Here is a 25,171-nt window from a genome sequence, read left to right as displayed (position 1 = left end):
GTACAGCATAGGGATTAGACTTTTATATAACCTACGAAGCAATCTCTTCAAGAGAGCCAGCACAAGGGTGTTCTTGTCACCCAGCTACATAACCCTCCAGGCAAACTTCTTGCCACAAAGGGCCATGAGAGGGGCAGAGCACACAGCGGGGCAGTCATGCCAATATGATTTGGCTGGTTGCTTCATTCTTTGGAGCAAGAGGACCATCTAAGTCTCACCAGCTTCACAAAAATGGAAACATGTTTAAACAGAAAACGAAGTATAAGAGAATCAACTCAACGGAAGTATGAGCAGCAGATGTGTGCCAGGCGCAGCACTCAGTGTGGGCATGCAGAGAGGACAGTGTCTGTTCTCCAGAGGGTCAGAGTGGAGGAGGGACACCATGGCAATGCACCGATACACTGCAAAATGGGCTGTCATAAATATGTACACCGAGCACAGTCACAGCGAGGGGTTCTTCGTTGGGTTCTCCCAGAAGCAGTCCCCAAAGCAGAGACTCAAGAACAAATACAGTTGGCCCTTAAACAACATGGGGGCTCTGACCCCACACAGTCAAAAATCTGCATATAACTTCTGACTCCCCCAAAACTTGACTACTAGTAGCCTACTGTTGACCAGAAGTCTTACCGATCACGTAAACAGTCAGTTCACACACATTTTTGCATGTTACATGTATTATATGCTGTGTTCTTACAACAAAGTAAGCTACAGAGAAGAAAATGTTATTATGAAAATCATAAGGAAGAGAAAATTCATTTACAGTACTTAATGAAAAAAAATCTGCATATCAGTGGAGCCACATAGTTCAAACCCATGTTGTTCAAGTGTCACCGTACATTATTGGGGGAGAGGGGTTAGAGCTGGTGAACAGAGAAAACACTGATAGTGGAGTAGGGGAATGAGAGAGGGAAGGGGAAGAGCCCCTAAAGGGCATATGAACCAGTTGCTATTGTGGCCAAGTGGAGCTTAATTCCACGGGAGCCCCCCAGGAGCTCCTGTGAACACATACCTCAGAAATATCCTGTCCGAGGAAAGAGGGAGGGAGCTGCAGTGTTTGTTTACCAACTCCCATCAGTTATTGGGAGAGGCTGCTCTGAGGACAGAACTCCCAACCTTTCCGACCCACCCTGCACATGGGCAGAACAGGCAGAGAAAGGCCTCAGAAAAAGATTACTATGGGAGCTGGCAGCGGAAATCAGGCTAGCCTGTCTATGTGGTAAATGCTAAAGAGATGTGGGTGGGGCACTGACGGCAGCTGCTATAGACCCATGAATTCTAACCCAAAGTGAAGGAGGAGGTCAGGGAAGGTTACAAGGAGAGCTGACATTTGAGCTGGACCTGGAAAGATGGGTAGGAGACTAATGGGCAGAAATGGGCAGAGGGGGCCAGTGAGGGAAGGCAGTCCTTCCAAAGTGAGGGAGACACATGAACAGAGGCAGCCTACAAATTGCGCGGGTTTCTAGCTGTTGTGTGGACAGGAAGTCCAGACAGGTAGCTGGAGAGGCCGTGGGGAGGCAGGTTGGGGCCAGTCTGTGAAGGGCCTGCATCTATACCAACAGGTTTGGCATATGCAGACAAACAGGGAGCCATCAGCGACTTATAAACAAGGGAGTGACACAGACACAGACGAAGGCTTAATGAGCTTCCTGGTCCCACGCTAGGCAATCTGTGCTATGAGTCAACCTCTAGAGGGCAAGGGCTGTATATGTTCTCTGCAGTGCCCAGTACGTTGCGGGGAAAGATGGACGTCAACCCAAGGCTTGAGTACACTGAGCTAGCATATGGGCTTGGTGGCACTAATGAAACTAACTTCTCATAAAACAAACAGCTGAGAGAAGCAATGAAATAAATGAAAATTTAAAAAAGAGCTCACCAAAGTGATGGCATGGTCCTGTGCACATGGGACCAAATATTCCTGGAAAACTAGGCTCCTGTTTCAAGGCAGCCTGGAGCTGCCTCCACGGGAGTATCTGCAGGACCAGGCAGTGCCTTCTTTGTTTCTAGTCACCACTACCTTTGGTCTGAAGAGCTGGCAGCAGCATCTGTGCTCTGACCCCACCCTACCTTTGCAGGGGACCATAGCACCAGGACAAGACTTCCTATTATTGCTTTGCAAAAGTTTGTCCTGTGCATCATGCATACATCATCGTATCACTTGAGTAAGTGATAGTAAAATGAATCAAAGGCTTGCCCAAGGTGTGCTCATTTTCATTCATTCCAGCCAAGCTTGGGATATGGTGACGTGCCACTATGTTTAGTTTAATTTGCTCCACGATAGAGTCAGTTGGCTAGGGGCTGATTCAGGACAGCACCCTCTCAATGGCTACCACAACATTTTAGGAGATACTGCCACTTTCAAAATAGAAATGAGGAAATGAAGTTGTTAAAGGTGGGTTCTGGCCCTGAGGGTTTTCCTACAAAGGTATTGTGGGCAGAGGACTTCCAGGTTGGTCCCAATGAGCCCACCTTCGGGTATGCACACCCTTGTAAACTTGGAGTGTGGACAGGACCCAGTGACTCACTTCCAATGAATAGAATACAGCAAAAGTGATGGGACACCCCTTCAGAAATTAACCTCTGTTAGGCTGTGAGTTCTATCTTCTTCACACTCTTTTTCTCTCACTCTGATTAAGCAAACTGGCATGTCATGAGCTGCTCTGTGGAGAAACTCCGATAACAGGGAACTGAGCCCCATCCAACAGCCCCCAAGGAACTAACTGAGTTCTGCCAACAACCACTAGTTGATGAGCTTGGAAGTAGATCCACCTCCAGCTGAACTTTAAGATGAGTGCAGCCTCATGATGGACTAAGAAGCAGAGGGCACAGCTAAGTGATGCTCAGATACTTGACCCACAGAAACTATGAGATAATAAATGTGTTTCAAGTTGCTACGTGTTGGGATAACTTCTTACACAGCGAAGATAACTAATGTAGGCGTCTTAGTGGAGGAGACAAGTGAAGAAATATACAGATATACAAACATACTCAGAAATCTAAGACCAAGAGAAAGTCACTACTTTTGCTATTGGTATTACATGTCTTGGGCAGGGATGGGCCTTCCCCACAGAAAGCCATGTTGCTATACAATGTTAAAGCAGAGACACTGGGATAGCCCCACAACCCCTAAAGTACCCCCACTCATTGATTTGTTGACTTACGCTGAAATTCCACAATTAGTCATTTCTTTCCCCTAAACTGCTTTCTCTTAAAATACACTAAAGCTTGGAGTCAGGAAACAAAAATCAAGTCCCAGATCCTTACTTTATTAATTGTGCAACTTTGGAGGAGTCGTTTATGCAAACCTCAAACTACATATATGAAACAAAAATACGAATTTCGAAAAGTTACTTAACTTTTCTATGCCTGTATTTCATTTTAAAATAAGAATAAATAGCACCTCCCTTATACAACTCATGGCGTTGTTGAGATGATTAAATGGGGTAATATGGGTAAAAGTGGTTTTGAAACTATAAAGATCCCTGAGGCTCTCTCATACGGGATACACTTTAAATGATCATTAGACTGTTATACTTTAGCACAGTGGGCTCTTATAAGGCTTTTCCCTGGAAGCAGGCTTTTAGGGAGAGAGAAGAAGTGGAGGAAAAAAAAAGCAACTGGGGTTAGAACATGTGGGAAGAGGACAGAAAGCCAGGAGGCCCCATTTCACATCTTTTACAGATTCAATCCCAGAGGAGTGAACAAGAGGTTGACAGCTGACACCCAAGGACCTCGCTGGGGGGCTTGCCTGCATGGGTTTACAGCAGTCCAGGCCCTCGTGTGCTTTTCTTTTTGCAGTCACGCATTGAGCACCCACAACATGGCAGGTAATGTTCTCATCTCTTCAGTCGCACTAACTGATTTCACCTTCCTCACAGCCTGTGAGATAGGAACTATCGTTATTCCCCTTTCACTGATGCTGAAACTGAGGCTTAGAGACCTTAAGGAATTTGCCAGGGTCATTACAGCAAGTACATAACGGAGCAGGGATCTGAGCCTGTCAACTTGAAGTCAAACCATGTTCTGTAAGATGCACTTTCTTGTGCCTCATCCTGCATCGTCAAGGAGAGCCTTTCTCTCCCTTGTCCTTTGTTTCCATCTTCCTATAAAATATGCTGTGACACTGAGCCATGTATATAAATCAATTGCAATCAGCTGTATTTCTCTCCTGATGTTAAAAGACTCATAAAGGAAAATGCACTTGTTTCAAACACGCTTTTCTGACACTAAATCAACTCTCCACTGGAGGTGGAATTTCTGCACAAATTGAGCTGGGCCCTCATGAGACCAAGGTTTACCAGCATAAATCCCAGGTTTGCAGAGGCTGTCTAGTTGTATTAATAGAAAGAGCTGATCTGGCAGCTGAGCTTTCTGAGGGTTGGTGGCACCTTTTTCACTTTTAGTTCCGGTCAGAAGGACATTTGGCAACTCTCTTTCTAATGTGTGACGTGAAGGTTGACAGGGACAGTACGGCAGGGGTGTGGTCCAAAGAGAAGGACTGCTCTCAACCCATCACGCCTCACCACTGTACCTCAGGGAAATCCCAGTCAGGATCACTGTCTTCTGAGGAAACATCGAGGCTTCCTAATAATAAATTGCATAGGAATAAAGCTCTCATGGGATATTCACCAAATCTGACCCAAAACAACAGTGCTTCTTTGATAGGTGTTAAACATGCCACAACCACAGAAACTTCATGAGTTCTAAGGGCTGCTGGTTAACTCTGTTACTCTGAACACACCACATTATTTCTCATTTGCCTCAGTTTCTTTTCTTTGCGTCAGTCCTCTGAATCGGTTTCCTCATTTATACAATGGAGATACTAACGCCTTCTTTCTTTTGTATAATAGAAGAAAAGGGTTTGAAGGGTTCTCCAGAGACACTGACCATTTCCTTTTAACTATGTCATAATTCTGATCACCAATTATAATGTATAGGGTTTTCCCCAAAGAAAGTCTGCAACACCAGCTGGGTGTCCTATATTTCAACTCAATTCTGACACTATCTACGTGGAGATAGCATCAGATCCCACAGGTTAAGGTTCAGCCCTACCAGACTGCCCCCTGCACACTTCAGATGCCAGTCACAAGTCAAGATTGTTACCTGTGCTTCTGACTGATCATCTATATAGATTGGAGGTTCCAATGACCCCCTCTTTGGGTTTGATTAATTTGCTAGAGTGGCTCACAGAACTCAGAGAAACATTTTCCTTGCTAGATGACTAGTTTATTATAAAACGATATCACTCAGGAACAGCCAGATGGAAGAGATGCATAGGGTGGGCGATGGAGAAAGGGAGCGGAACTTCCAGGCTCTGAGCACGCCACTCTCCCTGCCCCTCTAGATGTTCACTGACCCAGAGGCCCTCTAAACCCTGCCCTTTGGCTTTTTGTGGAGGCTTCATCACACAGGCACACTTGATTAAATCACTGGTCATTGGTGATTGGGTTTAACCTCCAGCCCTCTCCCCTCCCCAGATGTCAGGGGGACAGGATTGAAAGTTCTAACCTCCAATCACAGGGTTGGTTCCTCTGGCAACCAACTCCCATACTTAGGTGTGGTCCAAAAGTCATCTCATCAACATAACAAAAGACAAATTCTAAGGGTTTCTGTACCAGAAACAGGATGCAAACCAAGTATATGTTTCTTATTATAAATCACAATATCACACTATCCCTATAAAGTCATGGAAATCTTCCTTTTGCCCTTTTGCCCATCCTAACCGTTCTTTCTATCACCGAACCAGAAGGCAGGGGAGTGTGTGCCATGCTCAGATCTGCATTCAGAACACAGGCTGCTAACTAATTTTATTTCCACATGAACGTAAACAAGGTGATGGTAGATATAATGCAATCAAAAGGAAGATACTCGATATGGTTTTACATTTTTGTTGTATACAGTGGTTTTATGTTTTATTGAACAATGAAGACGGATGATGTCAGCAAGAAAAAAACACTGCTAGGGAATTCAAGAATTGGCCTATATTCATTGTTTATTTATTTTACCACTTCAACTTTCTAAAAAGAAGCAGCCACCACCTAAAAGACTTCTAGTTCACTCTGGAGCTATGCAGGAACTGTTCTCCCTCTGCCGAGCATTTTGGTGGCGATCTGGAGGTAAGCATGTATAGTCACTAATGATTCGGTATGGTGAGCACAGCATGCCTGGGACATAGCCACCAAGCATTTGGTTTGGCCTGCAGGGGCTTTGGGAAGACTTAGCCCCCAAGCAGAATTCTGAAAGAGTCCTTGGCGGGTAAGTGGGATTGCAGGGCAGAGAACATTGGAGCAGACACTCAAAGAAGAATCAGACTGAGCAAAGGGAAAGTGCCTGAAGTACTGGTAGGGGTAAGCTGCTGTATGCTGCGACAGCAGGGACCTGACTCCCTCTCTTGCCAAGGTTCTCACCAGGGCAGCAAGTGACATTGTTCAGAGCTGCATTTAGAACATGAGCTCAGGCAGCGATGTGGAACATGGTTCCAGGCTCTTCTGGAACAATTGGCAATGGTCTAGGATAGAATCATGAGTGAAGAGCTGTTTCAAGGCCAAGTACGGGGGGTAGGAGGGATGGGGGTTTGGCCAGATTCCAGAGTCTTCAAGGTAAAACCTTTGTTAATCACAGGCTAGACATTACACCTTGATTGCAAGTGTCCCTAAGAACTAAATATTGACTGAGCTTGCATCTTTGTTGCCTCAAAAATGCAAGACTTGTAAAATTCAATGACACATATGATTATTCAACATGTATTATCTGCTGACTGCTCTGATGGAGACAGAGGAGTTTAGTTGAAGCAAACGAGTAGAATCAACAATAGGTACATAAATAGATCCCTTTATAATGAATTTACTGATCTTGCCATACTTCTAACTTTATCTATTTTATCCAGATGTGCCCTTATCCGTGCAACAGCCCACAGAAATGGCTTAGAAAGTTTTAAAATGTACTCAGTCAACCATTTTGTCCACATAAAACAAGAGACTGGACTGATTGGAATTAAATGATTTTCTTCTTAAATCTTTTTTGCTGTTCGTCATGGCATTGTGTAGACAGATAATGAAATTATTGCCTTCATCATCCAAGGAATTATAGCAAAGAGCTGGTACGGTCTTGAAAAATGTTCCACAAATGGTTATACAGAGGACGGCGGGCTCCCCTGGGAACCACCAAGACGCTCAGCACTAGGTGGGAAGGAGGCAGACCGAGATTGAGGACAAAATTGCAACCCATTGGCATAGCACATATTTTTCCAATATAAAAGCAAATGGAGAATCTGTAAATAAATTGACTATATAAAAGTGTCCCTTTATATTACTGCCTCACCTTTCCAAGGGGAAAACAACAACAACAACAAAAAAGGCTTCTTTTCACGGCCCTTCTATAAAAACATCATTTCTTCTGGGTAATTTTATAGTACCAACAGCAGTCCATATCTATTTAAAGTACATATGCAGCCCCCCAACCAGTTCCCCTTGTACAAATGACTGAGTAACTAGCATCAGCCCGACTGCAGAAGCAGCTGCCACATAATTACAACCTCTCATCACACGTGTAGGGAAACAAGTTGTGGCATTTGGGAAAGGTCTGCAAAAATAGGTGTCAGACCTTAACTAATAGTGATTGTCCTTCCATTCTACTGTAATTTACATTTAATTCACACATTTCATTTCCATTTAAAATATGATTACAGTGTTTTGAAGCACATCTCACCTGTCCCCTTGAATTACAGGGAAATGAAAATAACAGGGAGCAGCAGGCACCAGGAAGGCCGCTACAGCCCTTGGCGGCAGGGTCACAAGCTCCCACCTCAGAGGTCAGAGTGGGACAACTGAAGAGAAATGGGGGCTATGGAGGAGAGGAGGCGAGACACAGAATGAGGGAAAAAGAGTGAAAGGACATAGGTGACAGTATAAGGGTGGAGAGGGGAGGAGCCCATGGAGGGAATGGTGATTCCAGTCTTCTGAGTGTTCCAGAGTGCTTGTTTTAGAAATTCATTCTTTTCTGGCATAATGTCCACCTTTTATTTCATTCATTTCAGGTTCATGACCGAATCCTAAATACATGCAGCAGGAAGCAGGTGTCTGTTAACTCTGAGTTCTGTTTTTGTTTGTTTGTTTGTTTGTTTTCCTACTCTGGAGACAACAGAAAGAGCAGAGGAGAGGGAAGGCAAAGGCTGCAATGCACAGACTCAGAGAGGCCAGACAACCTACTGGATACATGACACCCTTCAATACACACCCCCTTTCTACCTCCATCCTGCACCTGGGGCTCTGCAGCTGTTGGCAGGGGGTGAAAATGTGTCCATGTGCTCCAGGTCAGAGGAGAAATTTATATAACAAGATTCCTTAGGAATTCAGTGACCAAGTTCCTCCAGGTGCGGCAGAAGATGGGCTTGCCTTGTAATGAATTCCAGCCAATGGCACCTAAATTCACAGTGAGATTTTGTTGCCTGCTCAGAGGCAGAAGGAAAGAGCCCTTGCTCATTCATAACTATCCCCAGATGGTCATAGGTACTGTGATCCCTGAGAGAAGGGAAACAAACAAGGTGAGCCTACTTTTGCCAAATGGTACCTTCTGGATTACATTACAGGAAACAAGAATAATAGCAGAGTACAGTGGTTTCACTGAGTTCATCAGACAGAAATCAAAGTTTGGGAAGCCAAGTGACTTGAATTTTCAGGACAGACCATCAGGGAAGAGGGGTTGTACAGAGAAAGGGATCTTGAGTCTTTGGCTGGATACTAAGGTAAGGTTCCACAATGCCAGCAAAGAATAACTATCAGAGTGCTATAAGCTAAAAGACTTCCAGATATCACAAAAGACTGAGATATGATCAGGTTCCAATAAACCAGACTGGTAAGACCCTGCTGAACACTCAGGATACTAGGGGCAGAATCCACAAATGTCACACCAAATAAGCATAAATACACTAGCTTTAGAGTAAAGGCTACTCTAAACCTAACTTTATGAATTGAGGGGATCCACATGAAATTTAACTGCAAGCCAAGACAGATTGTACACTCTATAAATAAAAACCACAAAATCCAGACACTTGACATTATATTCTAAATGTTCAGCATCCAATCATGAATTATTACACATGAGATAACATTCAGGGGAAAAACAATTAGACCATAGAAACAGATCTAGATGTAACAGAGATGATGGAACAAGCTGACAAAAGAAAACATGAAATGAATAAAGACAAAAGAAAATACTAAAATAAAAACTAAATGTAAATTGTAGAAGTGAAAAATATAATACCTTAAATAAAAAATTTCACTGGAGATTAGATACTGTAGAAGAAAAGATCAGTGAACTTAAAAAAAAAATCACAAAAGTAACAGTCCTCACTAAAGGATCGAGAGAGAGAGAAAAAAGTCTGGAAAAAAGTGAACAGAACATCAATGACCTGATGAACCATATCAAGCAGTCACTAGAGTTCCAGAAGAATGTGGAAGGTAGAAAAAACATTTGAAGAAATAATGGTCAAATTTTTTCAAATCAGATGAAAACTATGAACCCATAAATCCAAGAACCTCAATAACACAAAACAGGATAAACACAAACAAAAAAACCACATCATAATCTAATTGATAAAAACCAGTGATAAAGAAATGTGGGTAAATATGAAAGACACAAATAACCAATATCATTTTTGGAATAAAAGGACATTACTATAGATCCTGCAGACATGAAAAGCATAACAACAACAAAAAATATTCCAAACAACTTTATGTCGATGATTTGACAACCCAGAGGAAGTGTTCAAATTCAAATAAATATTCAAAATAGTTCAAATTATTAACTTATAATACATTAATTTAATGAACTCAGATGATACAAGGTCAATATACAAAAATTAATTGTATGTTTCATTACCATGATGTAATGAAAAGTCCAATATGAAATTGAAATTTTAAAAATACCATTTACAACATTATAAAAACATGAAATATTGAGAGATAAACTTAATAACGTTTGTGCCTTATACACTGAAAATTATAAAATATGGTTGAAAGAAATAAAAGAAGACTTATATCAATGTAGAAATATATGATGTTCATACATTTGAAGATTCAATGTTGTTAAGATGTTAATTTTTCCCCAAATTGATCTACAGATGCAAAGCAATCCCAAACAAAACTGAAGGTGGCTTTTCTTGCAGAAAAATGACAACTTGATTTTAAAATGTATGAAAATTCAAAGGACCCAGAATAACCAAAATGATGCTCAAAAAAGAAAATATTGGGAAGACATTCAATATCTGATTTCAAGACATTATAAGTCTACAGTAATCTAAACAGGGTGATCTATTATGTATATATAATAAACAAGGTGATCTAGTATAGATGGAGAGATAGAGAGATAGATAATATATAAATGATCTATTTTATATATATTATACATAATATATGTAATATACATATTATATATATATGGAGAGAGAGAGACAGAGACAGAGAGAGAGAGAGAGAGAGAGAGAGCCCAACAAATGTATACACATTTTAAGAAAGGAAAAAACTATATTAAAGTTGTAAGGCTCAATATATACCAATAACAAAAGATGAATACAAGTTATGTGTATACATTTTTTTGGCACCCCCAGCATATATATATATATCAGAATAGAGAATACAGAAATATGGTCAATTAATTTTTAACATAAAGAAATATAATTGAATGGGGAAAGGATGGTTGTTTCAACAGTGGTGCTAGAACTAAATATTCATATTTTTTAATGAACCTCAACACTTACCTTATACTAGTCACAAACATTGACTAAACCTCTGTCATAAACCTAAATATAAAAGCTGAAACTACAAAACTTCCAGGAAAATATCTTAACTAGATTTCATCAAAATTACAAGTTTCTGTTTTTAGGTGGATATTATTAGAAAGTGAAAAATGAAAAGACTACACACAGATTGGTAGAAAACTATAGATATATGTCACAAACGACTCATAGAATAGACATAGAACTACAACAAAGTAATTTTTAAAAACTTCAATGAAATGATAGACTGAATGGTTGTGCAGACACTTCATAAAAGATTCTTGACTTTGTCACTAGAGCAATACAAATTAAAACCACTAACATATAACACCACACACCAAATAGAAAGGCTAAAGTTCAGAAGACTGACAATATCTAGTATTGGCAAGGATATGTGGCAGCTGGAAATCTTGTATATTGTTGGTTGGGTGGAAAATGATGCAACCACTTTGGCAAACTTTTGGCAGTTTTTTATAAAGTTTACATTTATCCTAGCACCCAGAAATTTTAGTCCTAGGTATTTATCCAAGATAAATGAAAACATATATCCGTATAAGACTTATACATGAATGTTCATACCAACATTTTACATAATAGCAAAATTTGGAAAAAATACAAATGCTCATCAGCAGGTGAGTGGTCTACTCAATCTGTGGCATATCCACACAATGAAATTCTACCAATAAAAAGATTAAATTTTGATACTTTCAATAGCATAAATAAAACTAGAAAACATTTTGCTAAGTGAAAATAGTCATACACAAAAGAGTACATGCTGCGTGATTTCATTTATATGAATTCTAGAACAACAATATTAGAGTTTAGTGAAAGAAGGCAGATCAGTGGTTACTTGGGGTTAACATGGGGGAGATCATCAATTGACTCCATATGGAGCACAAAAGAAATATTGGGGGTGATGGAAATGTTTTATATCTTGATTGTGGTGGTAATTACATGGGAGTATATATTTGTCTAATCTCATCAAACTGTACACTTAAAATTAATGCATTTTATTGTATGTAAATTATATTATACCTTAATAAAATTCATTTAAAAGTAAAAATAAACAATTAAAATTTTTAAATTAAAAATGTTTAAAGCTCGAAAGCTTTTCTTATGTTTTCAGTATAAAGACCAAATGTGCTCCATGAAATGCTGGATGGTCCATCTTCCTCTCTAACCCACCTCACCTCCTAGCACCCACTGCCCTCTGCACTTCAGGCATGCTGGCTTTCTTTCACTTCTGGAAAAGTCAAGCTCTTTCCAAATGCCAGGCCTTTATTGTTTTTTAAACTAGATTAATCATAATCAATGATTCATGACGTACTCTCATTATAGGATATACAGCCTGCTTTACTTAGTTAACTACTCAGGTTGTTTTGTTTTGTTCTATTTTTGTAATGGTTCTCTTCACATTTAACTGCCCTATGTCCCCCAAAATAAGATCTAGCCAGACAATCAGCTCTAATGCATCTTTTGGAGCAAAAATTAATGTAAGACCCAGTATTATATTATATTATAGTATGTTATATTATTATATTATTATATAAGACCTGGTCTTATATTATAGTAAAATAAAACTGGGTCTTATATTAATTTTTGCTCCAAAAGACGCATTAGAGCTGATTGTCTGGCTAGATCTTATTTTCGGAGGAACACAGGGTTTCTTCCTAGGCAATCTCATTAACTCTCATGACTTCAGTCACCATCTACATATTCATGATTTCCTTGTATATCTTCAACTAACTCGTCTAAGTTATGGAGCCCTATATCCAGCTGCCCACTGGATGTCTCCAAAACATCCCAAATGCAATATAGTCAGGAAAAAAAAAAAACAAAACAACTCCCTTCCTTCCTAACTGGTCTCAGAAAATATCCATCATCTATTTACTTCACAAATGAAACATAAACATCATCAGTGACTCTCTCCCTCATGCCACGTATTCAATCCAACAATATCAACTTTACTTACTAGTGTTCTTTCAGTTCTACTTCTCTCATCATCATCTCATCTTAATTCAAGCTACCATCATCACCTCTTACCAAGAGTCTTGATAACAGCCTCCCAAACTAGCCTTCCCAACATTCGCTCTGACCACCACTGATAAAACATCCACAATGCAGCCAGCATGAGATTTTTGAAATGTAAATATCATCATGTCATCACACCACTAAATCCAAAAGCATTAACAGGACCTAGGAGAGGAAAAAAGACCAGGTCTGAAAGATATAAAAGGTAACCCAGAGGGCCAGTAACAACGACGCTCCCACCCAGTCACCAGTTTATAGAGAAACTAGGAGTGCAGAGGCCGTGATCAGTACTTCCGTACCTTATTAACTCATGAAAAGAAGGCCATCACACAAAAGGCATTTGGTGTTATGCTCCAAATGCCTTTGGTTTTATGGAGCCAAAAAACATTTTGGAGAATGATGGTGAGGGAGGAAGGGGCTCCAGGAAGGGGGAGGGGCAGGTGCGCTGTGCACCTGTTGCACAGTTTCATCAGGCAGACTTGCTCCTTTCCGGCGCACTGCTTGGAAAGCCCAGACCATTCCACCAGACACTGATTCGACAATCCTGTATTTTAGTCCCTCACCATCGGCACATTCCAGTCTCGTCCTCCAAAAAGGCCGATTAGAGAACCCTCAAGGCCATCTTCTGACAGCCTCCCTCCTTTGCTGTAAACACAGACACTTCCAAGCTGAATTTTCTGCAGGCAGTATGTCTTGGGTTCTTTTTCACTTCTGTCAAGACAGAAGGGAAAATAGAAGGGAAGTTATCCTTGACTTCCTTTCCCACCAGGGCGCCCCTCGGGAGGACAATGACTGGCCCTGGGAGCTTCTCCCCGGCCACAATGGGAGAGAGCGAGTCTCAGTGCATCATTGCTGTTTCCCTTTCATTGAATCGGTAAGCGTTCTGGCCATTTCGAAGTATTATTTCCCCCTTTAGGACAATGTACTTGGGTCTGGGTTCTTTTTGCTTTGTTTATCCAGTAATCATTACAGCAAGAGGGATGCACCTGTTCCACAGGCCCATTAGACTCCGAATGGCTTCTCTCCTGAGCAGAGGCATGTAGGAAAACTGGCCTTGGCACTCGGTGCACACTGCAGTAGGAGAGAGTACGCGGGAGTGCCGCGAAGACTGAGCTGTAACCTTGAGCCATAACACCAAGTGGCTCAGAGCTGGGAGAGGGAGGCGGGCTGAGCCTTAGTGAGAGACAGAGAGAGAGAGAGAGAGAGAGAGAGAGAGAGAGAGAGAGAGAGAGAGAGAGAGAAGGAACATGCCCAAGGTCACACTGCCAATTAGTCATGAAGCAGGAGTTACAACTGCAGAAAGCTGGTCTGGCTGGCTCCAAGCCCACACTCTCCCTACCTTGTTATATCTTGGAGCTGCTGGGGAAAGAGAGAGGTGGGGAGAGGAGGAAAGCCTTTACCACGAAGTCAGAGGCGTGTGCCCCCACAAGCCAAGGGCTTTCTTTGTATCTTATCTCCATGTGAAAGCGGCCCGCAGAGGCCTGCTGATGGAGCACGTTGGGAGCCACTGCAAGTCCAGGGGGATGAAAGGGAAAGAAGATAATGGGTGCTTCCTCTAACTCATACTTTGAGCTTCCACCAATAGTAAGTCCCACTCCCTTGGTCAAATTCCTCCTCCCTATATTTCCCTCACACTGTAAACCCAAGGGCATTCTGATTCTGGGATGAAAATGATGAGATCAAATGTCCTCACTCAGGCCTCCTGCATCCCCATGTTGGGGAAGGGAGGGGAGGGCTGCTAGAATGGCTTGCAGAGTCTTTTGTTTGGTGTGTCAGAGCCACAGCCCAACACAGAAGCTGCTCCTGGGCCCTGGTGACTTACTTTGTCATCTGCTGCCTCTCGTGCAGGTGTGCGTATTTTAGCTGGAGGAGCCCAGGCATGGAAATCGCTCTCCCTGTGCCCATATATTATCAGTATTTTTTAACATGTCGCTTTCCAAGCAGGTAATGCATTTGCAGAGACAGTGATCTTTCATCGGGAGATTACGATGATTTGTGTCCTCTGTCTAAATTCCAGCATAAATTTCAGAGCCAGCGAGGCATTGGCTTGTGGAAAGAGCTGCGTTCTGAGATGTGGCAGGCTATCTGTGCAAAGCTCAGGCTCTCAGCCATTTGTCCTGATTAGGAAAAGGCTTTGAAATTCTTGCTGGTGCCTCACCTTCTTCATATTTTTTTTTTTCAGATTGCTCTTCCAGCCAGTCACCTTTGCAGCTGGGTGCAAGTCTCAAGTTATGCTTGCTGGGCTGGTCCCAAACAAAGCATTTAAACAATGCAACTGCCTGAACTCCTGGTTCTGCTGAAATTAGCAGTGTGGCTTGGGTCATGTCACCTAAGCCTCCTAGTTTCAGTTTCCAATTAGTAAATTGGAAATTGTAATCCCTACTTCACAGAGTTAATGGGAAGATTAAATAAAGGAGCACAAGTGAGAATTCCTCTTCCCATAGTACTCAGAAAACTATAGATAAAACTATGCATTCATCCCCAATCTAGTTCCCAAATTATGCACACACACCTGTGACCACACCTTCATTGGATGGTACCTTCAGTTAGCCCCAGTTCACCCAATGGTTGCCCTGAAATTCCCCAAAAGTATCTCTAAATAAGATGAATAGTAAGTCGTCTTTTTGTGTATATTACTTTGCTCAAGCTGTACAAAGTACCATAACAAGGTACCACAGATGGGGTGATTTAAACAACAGAAATTTATTTTCTCACAGTTGTGGAGGCTGGGAGACCAAGATCAAGGTGTTAGCAGGGTTGGTTTCTTCTGAGGTCTCTCTCCAGGGGTTATATTTGGCTGTCTTATCCCTGTATCTTCACATGGTCTTTACTCTGTGCGTGTCTATATCCTGATCTCTTTTTTAGAAGGACACCAGTCATATTCGATCGCCCAACAGCTTCATTTTAACTTAACCACCTCTTTAAAGACTCTATTTCCACATACAGTCACGTTCTGAGGCACTGGGGGTGAGGACATCAACATATGAATTTGGGAGGGATACGATGCAGCCCATACCACCATGTAATTAAAAGCATAAACACATGTTGTATGATTTTAAGGATGTCTCGAAGTCAGACCAAGAGTGATGGGGCTCCCCATCTCCAAAAATAACAATGTCTTCCTTCTGTATCATGATAATTGGCTTTGAGAGTCCTGTCTCAGCCAATACATGCCAGCCCTCGATTGACAAGTGGAAAAACTGAGAGGGAAACAGAAAGGAGGGACTTACTCAGGGTCACACAGGTAGTAGTGAGTGGTAGGAATGGGTCTGGAACCTCAGTGTGCAGCTCCTGCCCTTCTCAGTGTGATTCTGCACTGTCACCTTGGGAAGGTTTTCACCTCCAAAAGCACATGCCGAAGGTGGCAGACGGCTCCCACATCAGATGGGTCAGTGCCTTCAGGGCAATCCCACCACCTGTGACATGTGGCCAGCCTGCTGGCTTGCTCTCTCCTTTGCCCTTCCCACTGCGTCTAGCACAGAACTGTGCATGGTTGGAACAGTAAATGCTGTCTACCAACTCACCTGTGCAGCTCACCTGTGCTGACCCAGAGAGCCTGCCCTGATGCGGCCTAGAGAAACCATCTCCCTGGATCTTGTTTTGGTTTTGCTCTGTTTCTTTGTTTTAACAGAAGACTCTTTGTGCCCAGCCCTTTCTGTTGCAGAGATTGCAATGAACCAATAGGTATGAGAGAACTATTGTGCCGCTGGGACATGTCGCGTCCCGCACGAAGAGGGTTATGGGGAACGAGGAGGGTGGCATAGGGCTAAAAAAGACAGTAGTCAAGAATAGTGTGCAACTGGGGCCAAGGGACTCCAGCCTCAAGGACTGAGCCCCTAATCAGGTGTATGCATAGCTTTTATTAGGTGGGGAAGTAAAGGAGATAAACCTTGTCAATCTCAAGATCTGTGAATCCCATACATTATAATAGGAAACTGATTCAAGCCAGTCACCCTTGCCTTCAGGCAGCAGAACCTTGAGTCTCAGGAAGTATGTACCTCCCCAAGGGACAAAACCTTTATGCATACGAATAGATGGAGAGCACATCATTGGATCTCTTCCCTTGCAGGTTGTGGGAAGGAATGCAGCCACAGAGGCAGAGGCTCTCCTTAGCCGGGGGAAGGTGGGGGGCTGTGCCCACCTCTATCGACCCCGTGGATTCTCCTGTTCGTCCCCACTCGGCTGTGCCTGGCTTGAGTTGTCTGCCCTCCCCCCCATCCCCCCGTGGGGAATCTTACTCGTCATTGGCTGACCAGCCATCTTTCTGGGGCAAAACAGGGAGACATAAGGTGCAAACATAAAGGTGAAGCAAAGTCCCTGAAAGGATACGTCTCACAGACTCTCCTTTCTTTAGGGGCAGGTACAAGGAGACAGACAGGTAGGCTGCTGCGTGGCAACAGGGACAAACACAGGAAGAGGGGAATTTGGCTGGTGACATAAATAGGCATAAGAAGCCGGGCTGTGAAAATTCACAGCCAACAGCGGCCCGCTTGACAAAGCTTTGGAGACAAAAGGTGCAGACAAGGCATTGAAGACCTCAGTTACCATACTACTGTGCCCAGAAATGACTTTGGATTTAGGCCACCTGGTCCCAGGGACTATAGCCAGCTTTGTTTCCAATCCAAATAAATGAATAAATAGATGAATTAATTAACTAATTAATTAATAATGTGTGTATCTGTACACACATACAAGTGTACACACATACAAATATACATACATACAAGTATATCTTCCCATAGTAGTAGTATTTGCTCATCTCCACAGAGCTCCAAATTCCTCAAAACTTTTTATTCACCAGAGTAAGTGAATGTTCTGGGGAGGACAAGTACTTATTTTTAATGGACTTCTTGTGGGTCAAGTGGGAAGCAGCAGAGTGAAGTGGGAGAAGACCCAGGTTCAAGACCAGTTCTGCCCCTGGCCGGCTTTGCAACTGTCCAAGTCTCTAAAGGTCATAGTATGAGCTTCCTCAGAGAGGATGAGAAGCTCCTGATATGATTTCGAAAAGCATAGGCTTTAGGGTCAGACAGGACTTGGTTCACATCTCTTACTAGATATGTGCCCTTGACTCCAGCTTCTTGACATGAATCTCCACGTCAGGGGGGCGGAAAAGAGCTAAAAATGCCCGTCTATCAATGGGCTCTTTGACAGGAAGTGAGGTAGCATTTGTGAAAGGGCCTATTGCATCCCCTTGGCATTGGATTGTCCTCCTCCCTCCTTGGCACAGCCTTATGGTAAGAGAGGAAGAAAGAGCAGGAGGGCAGGCTGGCAACAACTGTAAGCCCTCTGATGGGATTTGTGTGTTCTGATGCCACCACAACTATGACTCCGCCGGCTCACTCTCCATACAGCAAAGCCCCAACTTCCCCATTTCTCCTCCTTCCTCCCTTCTCCTGGGCCTGGCAGAGTATCCAAGAGCAACTACTCAAATCCCTGTGACACCCCCCCCACCCCGGGCAGCCAGAAATCATGGGGAGAAAGAAGCAGGCGCTGTGGCTGTGGCTGTGGCTGTGGCTGTGGCTGTGGCTGTGGCCCGGCAGGCTGGTACTCTCTCCAGAGCTGGCCAATGACAGCAGCAGCCCATCCACAGCCACATGGATTCACAGCTCAGCTCTTCTCAGCCTTCAAATCGTGGGGTCAGGCCCAGGTTCTCTAAAAGCAATTCAGTCTTCTGAATGCTCTCTCAAGACTCATCAGTAGGACGATGGACAAGGCTGGATGAGAGCCCAGGGTGGGGAAGAGACTGGAGAAAGGGAGCAGAGAAAGGTCAGTTGAATAGAGAAGGGTTTTGACTTGCACTGCAATCAGCTTTGGCACCATCAAGAAAAGTTTTCAAACAGCAGGAAGCCAGTGTCTGGTTAAAAGCAGGACTTCAGAAGTGTGTGACGATTAAATAAATACATGCCCAGCGCCCAAACCACGTCCAGGATTGGGCCCAGTTGGAATCACCCTCTCCCTCCCCTATTTCACATAGTTCTTTGTTCCTCTACGACCTCGCCAAAATCAGCTGAACAGTCATTCATTCTGATTCTTCAGCGGACTGTAAGTATTTTGAAGGAAGAGACTCTAATTCCTGAGGTTTGAAAGGCACAAAGAAATAAGTTGTTTGCTAATTTATTTAAAGATAATACCTATGTCCCACCTACAGCCCCGCCACTGAGTTCTCACAGGACTCCAAGTGCCTGCGGCATTTACTCTCGGTTAGTCATCCTTGGAGCACTGAAGTCAGATGCTTCAGGGTCTCCAATTTCATTTGTTTATTTATTGTGTCATGGTCAAGTACAGATGATCCCATTGCACTTACGCTTTTGCAACTTTATGATGGTGCAAAAGCAATATACGTAATACATGACGTGAGATATCCAATGCTTTGTTATAGAAGAGGCTTTGTGTTAGACAGTTTTGCCCAACTGTAGGCTAATACGTTTTGAACACGTTTAAGGTAGGCTAGGCAAGGGATGATGTTCAGTAGGTTAAATGTACTAAACGCATGTTCAGCTTCCAATAGGTTTACCGGGATATAATCCCATCATAAATTGAGGGGTATTTGTACTTGATCATCAGCATACATCACCAAAAAGGTCCCTCTAGATGTTGAACCTCAGAAGTGTTGCTTCACAAAGGTAGGAGGAGACCAGAGCTGACTCTATTGTCCAGCCTTCCTGTATGTAGAGACACATTTTAAAAGCAACCCCAATCTAATTTTCACTTTTTTCTTTTTGATCCTTCAAACTGTAGCTAGCGAGCCCAGAATATAACACTTGGAAGCTCATCAATGGTAAAGAGTAGAGTCAGAGAAACTCAGGTTTGGGAGAGACTCTAAAATCCATGTGAGGCTTTTCTCCACACTGTTACCACCTACACCCCCTGGTATTAGAAGAGAAAGCACAGGCACATGATCTTTACCACCTTTTCTGAATCAACACTGACTTCCATAACATTTCTAAGCAGAGACTGATCACTGAAAAGCACTTTCCCGTGTGTAATAGCCCACAAATTGGCCAGAAGAGAAAACAGAAGTTACTTCTCATCTAATGTCACAAGCATACATGTGACAGTGGGAAAGCAACCCGTTGTCCCCAAACCACCTTTCTTCGGGTAAAACGCCATACTGGGCCCTGGACAGGAATGGCTGCAGGTAACTTCTCAGAAAGAGAAAAACAAAAGGTATTGCTTTAAAGCAGCACAGAATGAAACACCCACCCACATGGTCCTCCTCTTCCTCGGTTCCATCCACCACACCCTTTCAGAGGGACACTTAGATCAGTATCTGCTCCAAGAAGGGGAGGGCAAGTGGAGGAACAAGAAGAGAACACTCAGTAAACAGTATTATTAACCCATAGGCTGGCCATAAATCAGGGCAGGAAGGTGACCTCAGCAGGCTGGAGTAATCCTGCATGTCAGGATGAATTTATGAGGCCAATTTTATTGGCCTGCATGACCCAGGCTCCTTGGAGACGTCTCAGTAACAAATCCAATCCACTTCATTTATGAGCTGTGTACAGTGTCAGCCATGGGACCCAGCCAAAGCACACTGACCACCTCTCCAAGAGCGCACCCAGGAGCGAGGCCCTCAGGGAAGCAACGCTCCCAATCCATCCTGACTGTCACTCCCTCTGAGCCAACCAGACCTGCTCTAGGAGTTGTCACCTTCAGACTGTTTGTCCTAGGTTCTCATCCTGGCTCTGTCCTGAGAGCCAGCACAGCTTGCAGAAAAGCCCTTCCTCTCTCCAGGCCTGTTTCCTCCCTGCAGAAGGAGAATGTGGGACTACCAGTGTCGCTCAAGGCCAGCCCTGGAGGCATTTGGGGAAGGACAAATCCTGCTCATTGCAGGACTTAGCATCTCATCTCTGGTCCCAACTGCTATAAGACAATACTTCCCCCACCCAGTCATGAGATCAACCAAAAGTGCCCCACACATTTCCGAAGGCAATTGGTAATTACCGGTAGATAATACCTGAGGTCCCTCCGTGGATACAGACATCCCAGAGAGGTCTATGAAGGGACTGTTTCTCCCTCCACTTCCCCACCCTAGAAGCAGAAAAGCTGATACTCCTTCGAGTGGCAGCTAGAGGGACCTCAGGGCCAGCCAGGAGCCATCGCAGTGAGAAGAGGCAGCGGGAATCAGGAAAGTCCTTTGAGCAGAGGACCTGGTGCATACCTGGACTTCACCTGGTCTCTGTAGGCTCCGCGAGCTGGGCAGAAGGCAATCCAGTCTATTTGACTGTCCCTGTCATCGTAGGGTTTACGGATGGTTAATTTATTCTTTATAGCACAGTCATTGATGGCTGTTAAATCACAAATGAGAGCCAATAAAGGGTGAATAGCAGCTGAAATCACACTGTTTATGTGACAGCAGAGCGCTGGCTAAAAGATTCATATGCTGCTGATGAAGTCTGTTATAAATTTTAATTACCATAGTTTGTACAAATGACATGTTTGAAATGCTATTGAGTAATGTGACCCTGATAATGAAACTATAAAATAAATCATTAACTTTCTGAATGAGCTTTTTTATTTCAGTACTGCACAGAGTAAACTTTTCAGTTTATTCCACATCGGTCTTTTTATGTGCCCTCCCTCCGCCCCTTGCCTAACCAGCTCCTCTTTCCACAGGCTGAGGACAAGGAGGCAATAAGACACTGGGGACCCTGGTGAATGCCTGGAGGAGCAGCCTGGCAAGACTGACCACCACCACCTCCAAGAAATGGCCCAGAGCCTGGGCCGGCGGAGTCAGCCCGGAGCAAGGGTTCTAGATGTGCACCTTAAATAAACCCCATAAAGATTCCCACCTGAGGGGAAGATAGGACTCTTTTCTGAAACTGCAGGCCTTCTAGAGACCTCCACCCACTGGCAGCTGAGCACTGAGGCTGAGTCACCTCGCAGAGCACTGGTGGCAAAGCCCAATGTATAGATTCCATGTGGGGGTTGGGCTGCACAGCAGGTGAGAGAATCAACAGGAAACTGGGCCAATTGTCCTGGCCCACAGCCCAAGTAAGAGTCCAGAAGAGAAAAAGACAAACAGGCATTTAGTGGGCTTTCCATTGCTAAAGCACCCCTATTTCAATGCCCTGGTCCATCATGTTTATGAATTGTCCCCCTCACAATACTCCAAAGGCACCAGTCACCATGGTTAAACACATTTTGCAGAAAAGAATCTCAAGCTCCAGGAAAAACCTAGAAGGAGCCCCACCAAGGGTCATTTAGGGCAACCTCCTGCTCCAGGAGTCACTGGCCCAAGGTCTCTCCAGCAGAGATGACACACTCAGTCCTTCAGGACAAGAAACACATTGGGAAGTTTGGCAAAACCCTGGCTTCATAGGACATTAGCACATCAAAAGACCTTAGCCATCATTGAGTCCTAAAACTTTCAACATGGGCAAAGAGGGAAGGAAGTGGGAAGAGAGAATGCCAGGGAAGTTTTAACTCCTAGCCTTATATACATTCCAAAAGAAAATATAAAGTTTGGAAAAGCCCCCATATGTTTATTATAGGCCTTCTTAAGGCATGTCTAGCCCAGACCTCTCACTTTGCATATGAAGAAATGGGGAGGCCCAGTAAGCAGCGGCAGACCAAGGATGAAAGGAGAGTAGAGCTTTTTTTATTCAGTAGGGCCAGGCTAGCCCAGGGCTATCTTGGGACAGACAGCATCACTTCACTGATGCTATAAAATGCAGCCAGCATCCTCTCTGTTTCCCTTCTGGAGAAGAGTCACCTAGATGCGCCTCTTCCCTCTGCAAACAAGCTGCCTAGCAGGGAGGTGGGGCTGGTGTGAAGTATAGTTCTCTCATTTCCTCCATTTCTCAGAACAAATCTGGTCTCTGGAATGTGCCAGATGAAAAGAAGGTCACACTCAAAAGGAATACTATGGGGCAGCCTCTCGAAGATTCCTCCCAGAGGTCTGCAGAAGAGACCCTGGCACTACAATTGTGGCTTATTAAGAGACACTGCCATTAAAAGCCCTTCTAGTACTTCAGAGGCCTTGCTTCAACCATCCAGTGACAGAAGAGAAAAGGCATTCACTGCACATCCCGTTCTACAGATGAGCCAATGGCAACAAACCTGGGAAGGGATTGCTCTTATATCACAGAGCTCATGGGTAGCTGAAGCAAGGAAAATCCAAATGCATTTAGGAGACAATGTGGGAAATTTGAAATATGATTGAATATTTGAGGCTATTAAGGATTATTGTTAATTTTTAAGATCTGATAGCGATGTTGCTATTATTATTATTTTTTTTTAAGAATCCTTAACTTTTAGAGATGCATACTGAAGTGATAACAGATGAAATAGTATGATATCTGTGATTTACTCCAAAATAACCCAGGGTGGGAAAGGATGGGGGTCTGGCTGGATGAAACAAGATAGGCCATGAGTTGATAACTACTGAAGCTGGTAGTGTTTACATGTGGGTTCATTATCCTATTCTTCTGTCGTTCAATTTTTCATAATAAATATCAATTTTTCATAATAAAAAAAATAAAAATAAAATACCCAAATGTCCTCATCCCCTACCCTCCGTTTCCCCGTGTATCCCCAGCAATACCAGGCTCCTTACTCATGGGGCAAGCTTCCAGCAATGAGGGAAGGTCTGAACCTTCCCTTTGGTGGAGGAACTCCCAGGGATGAGAAGCCTGGCATCACGGATGTGCCCAGTCCACTGCACTGGAGAGAGAAGCTCCTGGTCCAGAAACTCCTGGCACAGCTCCCTGGTACGTACACAGCCAGAGGCAGAAGGTTTACCTGGGCGGGACTCAGACCTGCTGTGTCAACTTGAGTAGGGCCCTTCACTTCTCAGAGCTTTGGCTGCCTCATTTGTAAAACCAATATTGTAGCCCCAACTAGCTACCTCAAAGGGTGTGAGGATCAAATTAAATAATGAAGAGAGACTTCTAGAGAGATGGTAGAGTGTAGGAGTAAGAGCACAAATTCTGGACTCCCTGTGTTCCAGTCACAGCTCCACCTTCGATTAGCTAGATGGCTCAGACAAGTTTTAGTCTCTTCTGCCTTGAGGTCTTCTCTAATAGAAGCAGGGTTGTTGCAAGGATTCAATAATTAATTTTTGTAAACAACTAAGAAAACTGCCAACTATTATGTAAGCTGTTATTATTACTATTATTATTATTATTATTATTATTATTATTATTAGTCTATAATGATATACTAATATGAGATGTCAATATTAGGAAAAGAACCACAGAGTGTTAAACCAGAAGAGACTTGAGAAGTTATTGAGTCCAATTTCCATCTTTCAAAGGCTCATAAAAGTGACGTGATTTATCTGGAGTCACATCACAAGTTAGTGCCAGCACTGAGCCTGGAACAGTCTCCATCCCACTAAGCAGGTGGCCACTTCTTCTGTATTACCACCCCCCATGAGGAAGCCCATGCTGAATCATGTCCTCAATCCAGAGTCTCATGCTGGACATAAGTGTCCAGGAGTCCCCATGCCAGCGCCTCACTGGGACTATAACAAGAAAGGACCATGGGAGTTGGAAGAGAATCCTCTGTTCCTCATTCCACACCTGATCCCCAGAGAACAGAGCCTGGGCAATCAAGAGGCCCCAACATGTCCTCTACCTTCCCTGGTGCCCTGCTGAAGAGTGGGCTGCAATGGGAAGACCTCCCCTCTGACTTATCAGCCACCACAAAAACATTTTCAAGGCGATGGTGCAAGCTGCCCTACTTACCATTAAGAGAAAGGACCACATTATTGCTGTTATAAACCATTGATTAAGGTTTATAATAGCAATAATCCCCTCGAAATTCATTGTTACTGCAGTTAATGACCAGTTTATTAGAGCGTTAACCATCCTTGGCAATGGGCTGAGTCGTTTAATGCGGGTAACGACCAATTTCTCAAGGATTATTGCTTAAATAACAATTCTTTGCGAGATGTATGCGCCACCACAAGTGCGGATCTGGCTGGAAGCTTCTCCTCAGAAATAAGTGTTAATTATTTCCTCAGAGTTGCACCACCAGAACTATACCTAACAAACCCCAAACAAAGTAATATTTCATAGACACCAAAGAATCAAAATGTTGGACAAGGGCCTGGAGATGGTCTGTGAGGGAGCCAGAACTAGAGCCACCACTGGGTCTCTGGCCTCCCAACCGAAAGTGCCATTGGGAAACAATACCTGGCTCTTAGACTACTCTTTCCTCTTCAATTGGCTTCATTTCCAGAATTTTCTACCTGCCCAAATCCCCCACCATCCCCAGGGGAGAGGGATGAATAATGGGAAGCATGACAAACCCAGGCTTCATAAAAGTTTGATACACTCTGAAGCAAATATTTGCCTACACCTGACCATTCACGTCCTAGAAGACTTGGTAGAACAGGGCTGCAAACAATGAGTGGTACACAAC

At 43.5% G+C, this 25,171-nt stretch overlaps 1 long non-coding RNA gene across 1 annotated transcript in view; it reads right to left on the bottom strand.

Annotated features, from left to right (window-relative positions):
• Positions 1–21,162, bottom strand: part of LOC117021329 (uncharacterized) — a 38,004-nt gene extending 16,842 nt beyond the window's left edge. The window contains exons 1-2 of the long non-coding RNA XR_004422845.1: positions 20,964–21,162; positions 13,366–13,513 (exon numbers count right to left, since the gene is read on the bottom strand). This is a non-coding gene — a long non-coding RNA (uncharacterized LOC117021329). The remainder of the gene's footprint in view (positions 1–13,365; positions 13,514–20,963) is intronic.
• Between the last annotated feature and the right edge of the window lie 4,009 nt (positions 21,163–25,171).

This window comes from Rhinolophus ferrumequinum, chromosome 4, assembly GCF_004115265.2.
Source record: "Rhinolophus ferrumequinum isolate MPI-CBG mRhiFer1 chromosome 4, mRhiFer1_v1.p, whole genome shotgun sequence".
Lineage (NCBI taxonomy): Eukaryota > Metazoa > Chordata > Mammalia > Chiroptera > Rhinolophidae > Rhinolophus > Rhinolophus ferrumequinum.
The sequence above is the reverse complement of the archived record's forward strand: the minus strand, read 5'-3'. Positions and strand labels throughout refer to the sequence as shown.